This window comes from Cetorhinus maximus, chromosome 3, assembly GCF_964194155.1.
Source record: "Cetorhinus maximus chromosome 3, sCetMax3.hap1.1, whole genome shotgun sequence".
NCBI lineage: Eukaryota > Metazoa > Chordata > Chondrichthyes > Lamniformes > Cetorhinidae > Cetorhinus > Cetorhinus maximus.
The window spans coordinates 165,092,895-165,109,518 of record NC_135881.1 but is presented as its reverse complement, the minus strand read 5'-3'; positions in this window follow the sequence as shown (position 1 = coordinate 165,109,518).

The window sequence follows — 16,624 nt, the reverse complement described above, 5'->3', positions numbered from 1 at the left end:
TGATGTTGGTAGTGGGGAAAATTTTAGAGTCCATTATAAAAGATTTAATAGCTGAGCACTTGGAAAACAGTGGCAGAATTGGACAGAGTCAGCATGGATTTACGAAAGGGAAATCATGCTTGACAAATCTACTGGAATTTTTCGAGAATGTAACTCGTAGAGTTGATGAGGGGGAGCCAGTGGATGTGGTTTATTTGGACTTTCAGAAGGCTTTTGACAAAGTCCCACATAAGAGATTAGCGTGTAAAGTTAAAGCGCATGGGATTGGGGGTAGTGTATTGAGATGGATAGAAAACTGGTTGGCAGTCAGGAAACAAAGAGTAGGGATAAACTAATCTTTTTCCGAACGGCAGGCAGTGACTAGTGGGGTACCGCAGGGATCGGTGCTGGGACCCCAGTTATTCACAATATATATTAATGATTTAGATGAATGAACAAAATGTAATATCTCCAAATTTGCAGATGACACAAAGCTGGGTGGGAGGGTGAGCTGTGAGGAGGATGCAGAGATGCTTCAGTGTGATTTGGACAAGCCTGAGTGAGTGGGCAAATGCATGGCAGATGCAGTATAATGTGGATAAATGTGAGGTTATCCACTTTGGTACCAAAAATGGAAAGGCAGATTATTATCTGAATGGCTATAAATTGAGAGGGGGGAATGTGCATCGAGACCTGGGTGTTCTCATACACCAGCTGCTGAAGGTAAGCATACAGGTGCAGCAGGCGGTAAAGAAAGCAAATGGTACGTTGGCCTTCATAGTGAGAGGATTCGAGTACGGGAGCAGGGATGCCTTTCTGCAATTATGCAGGGCCTTGGTGAGACCTTGGAATATTGCGTGCAGTTTTGGTCTCCTTATCTGAGGAAGGATGTACTTGCTATAGAGGGAGTGCAGTGAAGGATTACCAGACTGATTCCTGGGATGGCGGGACTGACATATGAAAAGAGATTGAGTCGGTTAGGATTATATTCGCTAGAGTTCAGAAGAATGAGAGGGGATCTCATCGAAACTTATAAAATAACAGGACTAGACAGGGCAGATGCAGGAAGGATGTTCCCGATGGTGGGGGAGTCCAGTACCAGGGGTCACAGTCTGAGGCTATGGGGTAGACCATTTAGGACTGAGATGAGGAGAAATTTCTTCACCCAGAGAGTGGTGAGCCTGTGGAATTCGCTACCACAGAAAGTAGTTGAGGCCAAAACATTGTATGTTTTCAAGAAGGAGTTAGATATATAGCTCTTGGGGCGAAAGGGATCAAAGGATATGGGGAGAAAGCAGGAGCAGGCTATTGAGTTGGATGATCAGCCATGATCATAATGAATGGCGGAGCAGGCTCAAAGGGCCAAATGGCCTACTCCTGCTCCTATTTTCTATGTTTCTATGTTTCTATCATTGCTGTCAGAATGTTCTGGGCCAGCGGCGCAGAGATCGTCATTCTCATTGTGCGCTCTCATTACCTTTGAGATGCGGCTGGACCCCATCCTATCAGCATCTGTGCCCAGTGACAGTATGGTCCTGAAAGGTTCAGCTCAGGAAGGATGCCATAGGATCAGGAGATTTTATAGTTTCCCTGCTGCATCTCCATGATGTGGCCCTGATTACAGAGTGCAAACGACCTGCCATCAGCCATAGAGGAGTCAAACATTCACATAAGCAATGTGAGTATCTATGGAGTGTCCCTATTGTATGTCATCATTATCCCCTTGAAATGTAAGGACTATGGGTATCCACTGTGTCTCCATGACAGGAGCCTTATCACAGAGGGCATGTGCGCTGCCATCAGCCAGACAGCAGTCAGACGTTCACAGATGCAATGTGAGGATCTATGGTGTTTCCTCACTGCATGTTGTCATCATCCTCCACAAATCTAGTAGCTATGAGGGCCTCCCAAGCACGCCTGCCTTGTCTGGCCAGTGTGATGGCCTCATTGCCATCATCCTCGCCTTTGAGGACCTTCTCACCCTCATCCCCATTGATGTCCTCCTCATTGGAGGAAACATTCAGCTCCTCCATCTCCTCCTCAGGCAGCTCCTCTACCTGCTGCAGCATGTTGTGAAGGGTGCAGCAGGTGACGACGATGCGTGACACCCTCTGTGGACTGTATTGCAGGGCTCCAGCAGACTGGTCCAGGCACCAGAACCTCATTTTTAACATTCCTATTATTTGCTCCACCAAATTGCGATTTGCAGCGTGACCCTCTGCTCCACTCTGAGGCTGCCGCAAAAGCATCATCAGCCACATCCTCTGCCGGTAGCCCTTATCCCCAAGGATTCAAGCCTGCAGCCTTGGATCCTGGAAGACATCAGGGATCTGAGACCTACTGAGAATGTAGGAGTCATGGACACTCCCTGGGAACCGTGCACAGATGTTTCTAGTGGTCGCACACCAGCTGAACATTCAGTGGGTGGAAATCCTTGCAGTTGATGCAGTTGACCGCTTGTTGCTATGGACATCTGAGCTCCACGTGAGTGCAGTTGGTGGCATCCTACACCTGTGGGAAATCTAAGATCTGTGCAAATCCCAGTGCTTTTGCTTCCTGCCTTTCCTGATCCCGGGCAAAATGCACAAAGTTGTGTGCCTTCGCAAATATGGCATCCATGACCTCCTGAATGCTTTTGTGTGTGAAGGCTTGCAATATCCCACAGAGGTTACCTGTGGAGCCCTGAAAGGACCCACTAGCATAGAAATTGAATGCTGCAGTCAGTTTCATGGCCACTGGCAGTACACGTCCTCTATTTCCCTATGGCGGCAAATCCTGCAACAGGTCGCAGATGTGACAAACCAGTTCCATGCGCGAACTTTGGCAACACTGGTTCTCAGTCATCTACAGGAATGACAAGCACCCTCTATAGACCCTGAGTCTAGCTAGACGCTGACCAGCGACGGCTCACTGTGACTCTTCAACGGCCTGTGCAGAAGCCCCAGCCACCCGTTCTTCTTAAGTGTGCTGCTCCTCCCTCTGCCCAACCAGGCGCTTCTGTCACTTTTTTCTCCTTCATCTCCACTTCCTGTAAGCCATGAGGCATACAGCTAGGTCACCAGGCTCCATGCTTCTAATGTACTCCTCCTGCAAGATGAAAGAGAGAGATGCGTGGGTTAGCATGGCTGTACAAAGAAGCTCTCTTGGTTAAGTCTGAAGGCCCCTTAACGCATGCTGGAGAGTGCTGGCCACCACTTGGATGGCCAGAGTTTAGAGTGCTGCATGGCTGCCCGAGACCCATGCACCTCCGCTCCACTTCACCTGACAAATTGGCGGCAGGTTTGCCCACTGGACTGCATGCTATGCTCTCAGCTCAGGCGCAGGCATTCTCCTAACCCGCACTGCAAGGTTGCGCTGTTAGCTTGACTGGCCCAAACTTGAATTAAAACATTGCAAGGGGCTGTGAGGGTCTCCACCAGCGACTGCTCCATGGCCAGCTTTGCAAGGCTCCTTCACCAAGGCTCCTGCAACAGCACCTTCCAAACCCATGACCACTACCATCTAGAAGGACAATGGCAGCAGATAGATGGGAACATCATCACTTAGAAGTTCCCCTCCAAGTGCAGTGTAGCTACTGTTAAGGAGCCTAAAGACTACTCCCACCAATGACTTCTTTCCCTTGCTATTTCTTATCTCCACCCAAACTGATTCTACATCGTGATCATCCAAGCCAAATATTTCTCACTACTATACTTACCTCATCCTTTATTAATAGAGCTACCCTACCTCTGTTTATTTCTTCCTACCCTTTCAAAATGTCAAATACCCTTAATATTCAGTTTCCAGTTTTGATCACCTTATAACCAGGTATGTGTAATGACTATCATATCATAGGCCAGGATTTTACGGCCCCACCGCAGCATGTCTCCCCCGATGGATGCATTGAGCCATTTAAATTACCATTCAGTTTGGCAGGACATTAATATCCTGCCGGGTGGGAGGGACTGTGAAATCCTGGCCATAGTCATTTAATTCTATTTGTGCTATCAGTTCGCCTATCTTGCAAATGCTTTGTGCAATTAGATAAAGAATCTTAATTCTGTCTTTTTACTATATTTTCCTACTATGACCCTGTTTGTTGCTGCACTCTTTTGTTTACATGGGGCAGAATTTTAGGTTCCACGGGTGGGCAAATAACCGACCAGAACGGGCGTAAAATCACACAAGATGACTTTGGGCAAGCGTCCCAACATCATCGCACACTTGTGCGATTTTTGGCAGGCACGCGCGGCAGCCGGAAGCATGCCCGCCAACAATTAAGTGGGAAATTAAGCCCATTACTGGTGCAATTGTCAGCAATTTTTCATGGCCCATCTAACCTTACAGTTGGCGGATGGGCCAATTGGCTAGGAGGCCTTTACATTTTTAATGAAACCTCATCCAAGGACGGGATGAAATCTCCGTTAGGAAATAAAATAAAAAGAAATATCTGGGGACAGCATTTTTGTGAGGTACGCTTTCAGGTGCTTGATTGTGCTGCATGGATATTTTTTGCTGCTTTTTTGTGCTTTATTTTATTATTTGCAGGTCTGCAGCTTCCTGAGGCAGCTGTCTGCCTTCAGGGAGCTCAGTGGAAGTGCTCACCCGCGCATGCGGTGACGTCGTCGCCCGCCCTCTTCCCGCCCCCATCCCAGAAGCGCCGAGTTTCTCAGCATGCATTTCGCACTGGCTGGCTGTTAATTGGCGGTTGGAGGCCCACTTCCTGACTGCTCCAGGGCCTGCCAATCGTGCATACCTAACAAGGGAAAAATTCAGGCCATGCTCTGTATCTTTCTTTCGTACTCTGATTATCATTACCCATATGCTACCCTGCAGAATTGCCTTGCCCTTTCTCATTAACTTCCTAAATCTCCCTTCATATGAACCCTGGCCCCTACTATTTAATTTAAAGCCCTCTCTACAGCCCTAGGTATTTGATTTACCAGGACCTGGACTGCAATTGAGTAAGTAGGGAGAGGTCCCCGTCACTGCAGGGGGAGGGGACAGTCAAAGCGCGGTGGACTAGGTTAGTTATGTGGAGACTGGAGATCTACTTCATTCTCCTGGTCCCATAAAAATAAAGGAATCCACGTTTGGTATCCTCTTTGGCTGCACCACCACCTGATACTGATCGGACTGTGCCCAGTTCAGTCAAAAATGGCAATCAGGGTTCTATGTACATCATTAAATGGGTTGATTACCTGAGTCGGGGGTTACTCTGGCTGCCCAATATTAGGCTCAGGGAGAACTGGCAACGGCAGCTTTGGAGCAGTCAGTCAATACCACCATTTTAACCACTGCTTCCTTGTTTCTGCCAATTGGAAGGCCTGAAAATCAATTCCTGAGACACTGTGGCAGGCAAATATGGAATGTTTGGAACTCATTGGCTTTACACAAGTCACATTATTGCAAGCTGGTTGTTTTTAAGGAGATAAGAAGGAAATAAATAATTAGCAAACCGCTTACAAAACCCAGGGAACAGTGATTATGTGTAGTTGAGATTTAACTTAAATGTTTACCAGTATTACATATCCTTAAATCTCTGGTACATTGCAGTATAATGTATTCAAATCCTGACCTTCCATTTTCTTTCATATAATTTTTCTGCTTCCTGGATCTGACAGGTTAATCCCTTCTCAGATACTCCAAGCAAATGTCGTTCAGCCTGTGAAAACTAATTTGTGTCAGTCTAATTCTTTATGCATAGCTTGTAGGTTGATAAACGTATTCCCTGAGCATCCTTTCCATTCAGCTTTTTGTACTTGCGTATCTCTTGTTGTGCGAGCTCAATAAATTATACAAAATGCACTGATGTTATATCAGTCACACAACTGACAATCATACAGCAAAGCTGGAAATAATCCTAACAACTGAGCATATCAGGGTTATTAGTAATTAATAAGTTATTTTTTTCTAAAAACACACACCTGCAACAGCATTGTTCTCAAAGTAGATGCAGTTAAAGGCATATGTTGCCCTAAAGCTGAAAGTTTGGGGAGATACTGGTTGTGAAAAGCTACACTTGCTGCCTGGCATGTAGTACTATAAACAGGACCATTTGTTGGAATGAAAGGTATCCTGCCAGCTTCAATTTGCCAGCACTCTGCAGGTGGTTATAGAAATGGAATGTTCTACAAAACAAATACTCATTAATGAAAATCTGGGACTTACAGGAAGTGCAGAAAATTTATGGCTAAAGCATTTTGGATTATCCTTTAGTTTCTTGTAATGTTCCTTTTTCAAAATAATGCATTGCAATATCCTTCTTAAAACATTTTTCTACAATATTCAAATCAGGTTCTGTAATAGGAAAACTTTCAAAGAGCAAAATTTTATTGGAAAAGTAAATGGATCGAAATTTAATTAGAAATAAATTATTTTTATTTTATTTTTTCTCAACTGTAATTATCAAATATACATAAAGCCTTGCATATAAGTAAGTAATACATTTTACTTAAATATATTGTAAAATAAGTAACAAATCGTTGAAGATGGCAGGGTAAGTTGAGAAATTGGCTAATAAGACATACAGGATCCTGAGCTTTATAACTAAAAGCATAGAATACAAAAGTAAAGAGGCTATGGGAAACCTTTATAAAACACTGACTGGTTCTGCCTCAACTGGAATATTGTGTCCAATTCTGAGCACCACACTTTAGTCTATGCATTGGATGCAGATAAGATTTATGAGAATGGTTCTGGGGATGAGAGACCTCACTAATGTGGACAGATTGGTGAAGCTGGGACTGTTCTCTTTAGGGAAGAGAAGGCTGAGAGGAGATTTGACGGTGTTGAGTGCTGTTGGATACTGTTTGGTAGGTCTTCGTAGTCTTAAGTAGGCTAACTGTATGTTTAAATTAACTACAAGAACCTTGTACATATATATATAGTAAAGGGTTCAAGCTCAAAGCTGCCTCCATGCTTGCTTGTGCACATGGCTCTGTCCAACACTAGACTGACCCCTAGAGCAGAATCGTGCCAGATTTGCACTAAGTGTGGTGGCAGGTGGGTAAAACGATATTTTACCTGCTGGCCGCGATGGCGGGTTTTCATGCTGTTTCATCCCAATCTTGCCACATTATTTATGCATTCCTGGGAATGCTGTTTTGATGGCAGACAGGCTCTCAATCGCCCGCCTGCCATCACCTCGCCTCTTCATCATACCGGGTGCCATATTTTAAGTACCTCAGTGCTTCCAGGCCATGACTATTGGAGGGAAGATGTCCACAAAAGGCAAGAAGACTGCAGCCCCCAAGTTTAGTGATGCATCTCTGGAATGCCTTTTGGATGCATGGAGGCCTGCCATGATGTCTTCTACCCCTGCTCTGGCTGCAGGATGGGCAGCAGCATTACCAACCAGGCTTGGGAGGCGGTGGCAGTGGTGGTCAATGCCAATGCCCTGCAAAAGAGGACAGCCACGCAGTGCCACTGCCAGATGAATGGTCTCATCTGTTCTGCCAGGGTAAGTCACTCACAAACACATCACACATCCACAGGGATCTCACACCCCAAGGGACAACACCAGTAACTCTCACACACACCCTCACATTTCCATCATATCCTCGCAAGTTCACATCCTCATTCCTGTCCATGGTGCCGCTCACCACACAAACATTCCACGCAGTGCCATGCATCCTGCTCACGCTCTCTCCATCTGTTTTCATGCAGGAGAAGCCTGCTCACATCAGCAGGGAGAGGTCCCAGATCAGGGGTGGAGTGGCCCACATTAGGTCCCTCACTCACTTTGAGGAGCATGCCATCCTGCTGACTGGTGAGGACGTGGACCCTGCCTGCAGGGACGGTGAGGCTGGCAGCGAACACCCACCTGAGGATCCTGCACAACATCATCCCTCCTCAACGCATCTGTGAGTACTGTCTCACCTGCTTTTGACTCTGCTGCCATGCACTACTGGTCTCTATTTTGGTTCACAGGAATCTCTGCCAAGGGACCAACACCCTCAGCCAGCCAGCCCCTCAGCTCCATCCACGTCCTCATCTGCAGCCAAGAGGAATCCTTCTCCAGTGAAGAGGTGGAAATAAGCAGCCCAGAAGACCTGTCACCGCAGAGGGAGCACCTTGCCCACGAGTATTTCTAGAGGGAAAAGTGCGTATATGGCAGGGCCTTTCGGAGCCTCGTGCAAGCACTCTCCCACGCACGCAGATCCTTCACGTTTTACACTCATCTCAATGTCCTGAACATTTTGAATGCTGCCTGCTGGTGTTTGTTTTCAGTTGTCCATCTGAGCTGACCTGCATCTCTGCTCACCCACCGATCACATAGCCATGCAGCACATAATCTCAGCCACCATGACTCTCGTTTCACTTTTCATTTAGCAAGCAGTCTGGTTTCACTGCATTGTGTGCTCCCCTGTCTTCCCTCTCTTGGTCACCCATTTCATCTCCCCCAACACAGTGGACACCCCCGGCATCACCTTCTGCCTCCCCTCTGTTACCTATCAGCCACAACCCTTTTCCTTCGGGGATGTCCAGGTGAACGTGCACATTCCCTTCCTTCCCAAAAACTCCACCCCCATCCACATTCACCTCTCCGACCTCCTCCTTCCCACCCCCAGTGTCCTCATTCTTTTCCAGGAGGGCTTTTATGGTGCCTCGGGTCCCCACCAACTACCCTCGCCTTCCCTTCTATCGCTACCATTGAACCCGTGGCCTCCCACCCTACCGCCTCACTCTGCCTCAGTAATTCTCACCTTTCCTCCATACCACGCCCGCCCTCAGTTCACTCCCCAGGAGGCAGACATGGACTTATCCAACCCCTCCCGTGCACGTTCACCTGCACATCCGCCCCTCCACCCCACCTCTGCACCCCTTCGCCCCTCTGCATCTCTTCCCTGCTTTGCAAGCCTTCCCCCTGGAACCCCTTCCCCACCTGGAACTCTTCGAACCCCCCCGCCCCCAGTTTTCCCAGCACCCCCCGGATTCCCCACCTGCTTAGTTCCTTCCCCCACCCGAGTCCTTCCTCCATCCTTACTCCCTCCCCCCTCTGCATCTCTTCCTCTCTACAGACACCTTCCCTTGACCCTTCCACTGCCCCCCTTCACTTACACCTACCTCCCCAGTTGCCATCTTCTCCCCCATTACACCTTCCTCCCTCTGCTTTCCCTCCCCTGACACCTTCGTTCCCCCCTCTCAACCTCACCCCACCCTGACATCTTCATTCCCCCCTCCCAACCTCACCCCATCCTGACACCTTCATCCCCTTCCTACCAACCTCACCCCCCTGACACCTCTTCCTATCCCAGCTGATCCTAGCCCTCTCTCTCCCACCCCCTTGACCATCACTCGTTGTGAGCATCAATGGTGACTATCCAACTTCCATGCACTACTTTGCCACAGAGCCATGTCCACAAGGATCCACCCAGCATGCCATGGACATTCTTCCAGTGGGCTATTGCTGTTGGGCTCCAAAATCTTCTACTCCTTGGATATCCATGATGTGAGCAAAGCCCTGGTGGGTAAGTTCTGACTTCTGCACGGGACAGTTGTCAAGACTTATTCTACACCAGCGTGCTTTCCTGCCAACATGGGTGGACGATCCAGCAGGGGGTGGATGATTCTGACGGGCAGGCCTAATAATGATATGCTGATATATTACAATGAGGTTGTAAAGTCCAATGGTGGAGAACGTGTCTCACCATCAGCGGGCTGAGTGGATGATCGCGAATTTGTTTCATGCCGTCTTGATACTGATCATGCCATATTGTCCGCTTATGCCACCGAACACGCCCGACACCATTGGGCATGGAAAATCACATCCCTAGGTGCTGGTCATCTGTTCTCATACATCACTTTGTTGGCAGTGCTGTACTCAGTCCCACATTAACCTTATTTGTGCCAGAGCCTCATACCATACCCCTCCAAGTCTTTATCTAATGTACTTCAAATTATTCAAGTATACTTCATGTATTTACATAATTTTTACTTCCCTGTCTCCCTTCTTCAAGTCTCTGAGTTCATAGGTTCAAGCAGTCTGGAGCCCTTATAACCCTTCCATATTTCATTTGAATTACTGTCAGAGGAATGGTAGGCTTTGTCATTGCTGGTAAACTCTGTTAATTTGGAGGTTGTTCTGGCCTCTGGGTATCTTCCTCAATGTCTATCCTCTCTACTGTAGGAAGGGACGGTCTAGCGATGAGGAGGAGACTCTTCCTGTTTCACATGACTGTACCCTCTCGGGTACTAACCGCGTAAGATCAAGGTTGATCATTATCCTTCCTCATGATAGTACCCTCTGTCTTGAGACCTTTAATCCAGACCTTGTCATCGTTTTGCAGTTGTGGCAAGTGTCTAGTGCAGTAACTTTTGTTGTAGGCGGAAGTTTGCCTGTAGGACTGCTCTCTTGCTTGGATGTCCTGGTAATCCTTGGTTACCAACCCTGGTATTAGTTTGGATTGGAAGTTGTGTGCAGAGTTTCCTGCCCATCTGGAGTTTAGATGAGGCCAGTCGCACCGTAATGGGGTGGAACAGTAGGTTAGCGGTGCTGTGGGAAAGTCCTCATTCTTTTTCAGGAGGGCTTTTATGGTGCGGACCCCTGTTTTAGCCTTCTCATTTGACTGTGGCTATCTTTGGGAGCTGGTACGGTGGTGGAAGCGGGATGTGGTGGCAAAGTGCACAAAGTACTCATTTGGAAATTGTGGGTCGTTATCATTCACGATCTTGCCCAGGATGTCATGGCATGTGAACATTTCTTTCAGTGCCTTAATTATTTCCTCTGTGGTAGCCGTATATAGTTGCTTCACCTCAGCCCATCTGGACGAATAATCCAACACTATGAGGAATGATTTGCTGTTGAAAACAAATAGGTCGATGCCCAGCTTCTCCCATAAACTGGTAGAGAACTGTGTGGGGATGAAGGACTCTCTTTGGCCCTGCCTGTGGGGGCATCGACCTATGTATGTATGGGCACATACCTGACAGTTTGCTATGGTGTCCTCAATCACGTTGAAATACCTGGCCAACAGACAGTAGATTGGGCCTGTGCCCTGCATTTGGTGATGTCCAGGTGGCCTTGGCATATTTTTTGAAGGATCTCTGTCCGAAGCAAAACTGGGATGAACAGCTGCTCATTGTGGACCGGAGATCGTCTATGAACGTAAAGTGTTTTGTTGTTCAAACCAAGCTTTCATGGTGCCACCACATGGTCACTGTTGAGGCCACACTTGTTGGTAGTAACAGTGGATGAGGACACATTCCTCATCACGCATTTTTTCTTGGCGAATCTGTTGGAGTTTACTTGTGGCAGCTGGCAGGTGTCTCCTTGTCAATTGGGAGTATGCTTCCAGCTCATCGATGAGATTGATGTCCTGTTTTGTCAGAAGGCCTACTATGGCCCTGGAAAGTGTGTCTGCCATGGTTTGGTTTTTGCCTTGGATGCATACCACCTAGGAGGCAAACCCCATGCGGCATAGGCAGAATCTCTGGATTTGGGGGACATCTTTGCTAGCTCCTTCTCATCCAATAATGAGACTAATGGTTTATAGTCTGTTTTGATTGTGACCTTGAGGCCGATGATACAGTTTGAAAACATATAGCATGCCCGCGTGACTGTGAGGGCTTCCTTTTCTATGATGGCGTATCTCGTCTCCATGACTGACTGAGCTCTGGAAGCATAGTAAACCAATTGGCGATTTCCATCCATTAGTTCCTGGAAAAGGACCACTCCCAGGCCTGTGGAGGAAACATCTGATGCTATGATGGTGGGCAGAGATGGGTCTTAGTGGGCCAGAATGTCAGTGGAGAGCAGCATCGCCTTGATGCAAGTGAAGGCTTGCTCTTGATGTGAGTCCCAGCACCATGCCTGGTCTTTCTTAAGCAGATGCCTCAAAGGTTCTGTGATCTGTGCCAAATTTGGTAAAATTTTGCCGGCTGGTTCACTATCCCCAAGAATTGCTGGAGATCTGGAATTGAGGATGAGGTATAGGATCTCGCTAATAGCTTTAGTTTTCTGTGTATCCACCATGATGCCTTTATTGTTGACAATGTGGCCCAGGAACAGAATTGATATTTTGGTGAATTCATATTTCTCATTCAGCATCAGCGCTGCTTCCTGCAGGCACTCTAAGACTGCTGTGAGTCTCTTGTCATGTTCCTTCACCTTTTGCACCGTGAACTAATACATCGTCCGTTTGGCAAATGTCGTTCAAAGATGTTGTCCTGAGACTTGCTATGAAACTAATGCTTTTCTGACTGGAGAGAATATGCAGTGGAGTCCTTCAGAAATTAATATTAGGTTCATTGTTTTATTTGTTGCAGAGAATTTACCTGGACTTCGGTATGGGGAGTACAATTTTGAAGCTGTGGATGACATCAAAACTTGACAACATAACAAATAGTGAACAGAATACTAACAGACTTCAGGAGGACATAGGCAGACTGGTTAATGTGGATAAGTGTGAAGTGATGTACGTTGTGAAGAACAATATGGAGAGGTAGGAGAATCTTAATGATACTATTTCAAAAGGAGAGTGAAAGATCAGAGGGACCTGGGGGTGAATATTCACAAATCTTTGAAGGTGGCTGGGCAGGTTGATAAGGTGATTAGTAAGGTGTATGGAATATTTAGATTTGTAAATGTAGATTTTATGTTGATTTTGGTTTGATTGTTAAAGTAAAAGCTATAAAAGTATTTTTATATTGTATTTTTACCAACTGTATGAACTAACAGACCTCAGTTCAACAAACCGCTTAAAAAACTCTCCAATTAGAATAGACAAGCAAATTAAATGTCTCTAAAACAGTTGCTAGGTTTTCTGGATTTGCACATAACTCAACAAGTTACATAATATATTTTGATTTGGGTTGTGTGGCTGCGTCCCTCCCTCAAGCCAATGGCCATGGGGATAACTTCCTAGCCATTGTTTACAATATTGGTCTCCTCTACCACAATCACCACACCATTTTCTGCTTGTGGTCCTGCTTGCCTGTGTAACCTATTCATACAATGATCTTCAGTAATTGTCATGTAAGTACTCATTCTATTTCCCTGTGCTGCAATATATAGTCTCAGAACCCATTCATGCTCCCATTGAAGCTTTTCCATGGACAGGTTGGGCTCCTGTTTTGGTCATGGCTTCTTTCTCACCTAATGCTGCTGCTAACTGGCTGTGTGGCCTCAGGAGTTCTTAAGTCACAAAATTGTTCTATTTTCTTCTGGTTTAGGTGGTACACTGTGAAAGAAGGATTTGAGAGATCAGCCCGACTCAAGTCTATGCAAATTGTATGCTTGCCTAACAATAGTCAAGAATTTCAACTTTCTGTGGATCAGCAGGGATTCATTTGCAGAGATTTGTCATCTACAACAAGCATAGCTGTAGGCAAATACAACAAAACACCAATGCTTCACTCAATTATCACACTTGTGGGTTGTAGTGCTACAATATCATCTGATGGGTTGTATACAGGTTAACCAGATCCTCAATACAGCTTTTAGCATGACCTGCATTTTCATCTGCTTTCTGGTTGAGTAGCATGACAGATCTTCCAAGTGTTATCACATTCCTACATTTCTCGAGGGGAAGAGGTCGATGATGCTTAATCTGAAATTCACCCTCGGTAATAGTAAATGGCCATGTGTGTATTATAACGGTTTGATGTATGATGTCCTTAGGAGATGTGAATGTGGTAAGATTTTCTATTGTAAATTGTCATTTAGATATGTGCCCTGCCGAAATATGCGTGAGTTATTACAAAAAATCTCAAATTGTGAAACGGTTTGATATATATGAGCATTAAATGTGGGTCAAAATTTGTGGCATTGAAGCTTGCATGATCAGCTTGGTGGATAGTAATAAGAACAGAAAACAGGCAGCAAAGTTAACATTTCAGGTTGATGATCTTTCATCAAAACTGCATAAAGTAAGAGATGTCAAGGTTTTTAGCATATACAGAGGTGGGGAAGGGGGAAGAACAAAATAGGGTGGAAGGCAGGAGACATTAAATTAAAAAAGAGATGATGGTGCAAGGCAAAAGGGGATGGTAATGGGATATACTAATGTGGGTAGTCTTACCTTATCAGATTCTGTACAGTTTGCCATGTACTCACACATTTGTTTCCTGGTCTTTCAGATAATCTACACACAGTCTGCTTATCACCTTCTGCCAAGCCTGGTGCATGACTGTATTACAGTCTTGTTGCACACACTTCATGTCACAATACTTCCACCTTGACAGCCATCAAATGGGATTTGAGGTTTGCACCACTCTAACATTTACCCACAGCTTCCATTATACACCTTGACATGTTTTTTCCCATGCTGCTTTTTTGTTTTTTTTTCATTCAAGGGATATGGGGTTCACTGGCTAGGTCAGCATTTATTACCCATCCCTAATTGCCCTTGAGAAGGTGGTGGTGAGCTGCCTTCTTGAACTGCTGCAGTCCATGTGGCGTAGGTACACCCATAGTGCTGTTTGGGAGGGAGTTGTGGGATTTTGATCCAATGACAGTGAAGGAATGGTGATATATTTCCAAGTCAGGGTGGTGAGTGGCTTGGAGGGGAACTTACAGGTGGTGGCATTCCCATGTATCTGCTGCCCTTGTCCTTCTAGATGGTAGTGGTCATGGGTTTGGAAGATGCTATCTAAGGAGCCTTGGTGTGTTTCTGCAGCGCATCTGTAGATGGTACACACTGCTGCTACTGTGTGTCAGTCATGGAGGGAGTGAATGTTTGTGAATGTGATGCCAATCAAGCAGGCTGCTTTGTCCTGGATGGTGTCAAGCTTCTTGGAGCTGCTCTCATCCAGGCAAGTGGAGAGTATTCCATCACACTCCCTACTTGAAACTTGTAGATGGTGGACAGGCTTTGGGGAGTCAGGAGGTGAGTTTTCACTGCATGATTCTTAGCCTCTGACATGTTCTTGTAGCCGCAGTATTTATACGGTTAGTCCAGCTCAGTTTCTGGTCAATGGTAACTCCCAGGATGTTAATAGTGGGGGATTCAGTGATGGTAATGCCATTGAATGTCAAAGGGAGATGGTTGGATTCTCTCTTGTTCGAGATGATCATTGCCTGGCACCTGTGTGCTGCGAATGTTACTTGCCACTTGTCTTCCCAAGCCTGGATGTTGTTCAGGTCTTGTTGTATTTGGACATGGACTGCTTCAGTATCTGAGGAGTCATGAATAGTGCTGAACATTATGCAATCATCAGCGAACACCGCCACATCTAACCTTATGATGGAGGGAAGGTCATTGACAAAGCTGCTGAAGATGGTTGGGCCTAGGACACTACCCTGAGGAACTCCTGCAGCGATGTCCTGGAGCTGAGATGACTGACCTCCATCAACCACAACCATCTTCCTTTGTGCTAGGTGCTTTGAAAATGTGGACAAATATTCCAAAACGTAAAAGGCATTAATTTAAAAAAAACCTATTTAAGTACAGCTGGTAGACTTTCAAACCTCAGTGACAGCCTTCAATTAAACCAATTTATCTTTGATTTACCATCTACAACTATCTTCCATAATTAATTAATTTACTTACCATATTTAATGACCAAATTTTTCACTGCAATTTAAAAATTAATTGCATTACTCATTAAATTAAAAGAATCATATAATGGATACATTTGACTCATTACAATTAATCTGAATAGCAAAGTTATAGCATCAGCTCAACATAAATTTATACATTTCACCTTTGAACAATACCGTATGAGATATTTAAACATTTTGGGCCAGATTTTCCCATCCTGAAGCAGGGCGAAAGTGCATTGGGTGGGCTTTAAATATAGTGACCAAGACCCAAATCCGGAATTTCCATCCCCATTTCTGGCGCCGGAAATTTTCATGGACACAGGCTAAGGGGTCAGTTTTGGAGCCCACACACAGCTTTCCCAACATCGCCAGCAGTATTGTAGAAGTGGGCAATTCTGAACTTCCACAATTTTAATGGAGCAGGGTGGACTTTGATAGTTGATGTGAATCACACCTGAAAAGAGATGTCGTGAACCATGGGTGAACCATGGTTTGGAGGTGGGAATAGTATGAAAGGCAAGTACAAAAGATATTGCCTACTTCACATGTCATAATGAAATACTGTTGCATAAATTGTGCCTGGTTTTAACAGTGATTAATCATGGCACTTTGTTTTGAAAAGTTAAGTGACCATTAAATGTTGTGGTGCCAGGTTGTTACTTCTGACAACTAGCAAGCTATGAAGAGAAAGAACAGCATTGTGAAAGTGGAGAAGTCTTCAGATGCATTGGAGTGCATCATCCATGGATAAAGTGATATTTTGCTTTGTACACTATTAAAATCCACTATTGTGTAAAATTTCCCTATTGCTTTATTTTTTTTCTTGAAGTTCAGCTCAGTAATTAGTTTTGCTTTCTCAAAGCTTTGACAGATGGCCGAGCTTCTTGCTGTGTTCAAAGTTTCAAATGGATTCTGCTCAGCAGGGTTTGTTTATACAGCTGTTCAGTAGAATGCACCTATGAATGCTTGTCTGCCTTCCAACCCACTAATGGATTCTGCTCAGCAGGGTTTGTTGAACAGTTGTCAGGGAAATGTAAATTTGTTTATCTTGACAGACTTATGAGCTTTTTAAGAGAATAATGTTTTTAAGAGATTATACAAGTAATATTTGTTTATTTTGACAGATGTATTAAATGTTCAAAGACTTTCAATGTTATTTTAGGGCTCATGAGTTCTGTT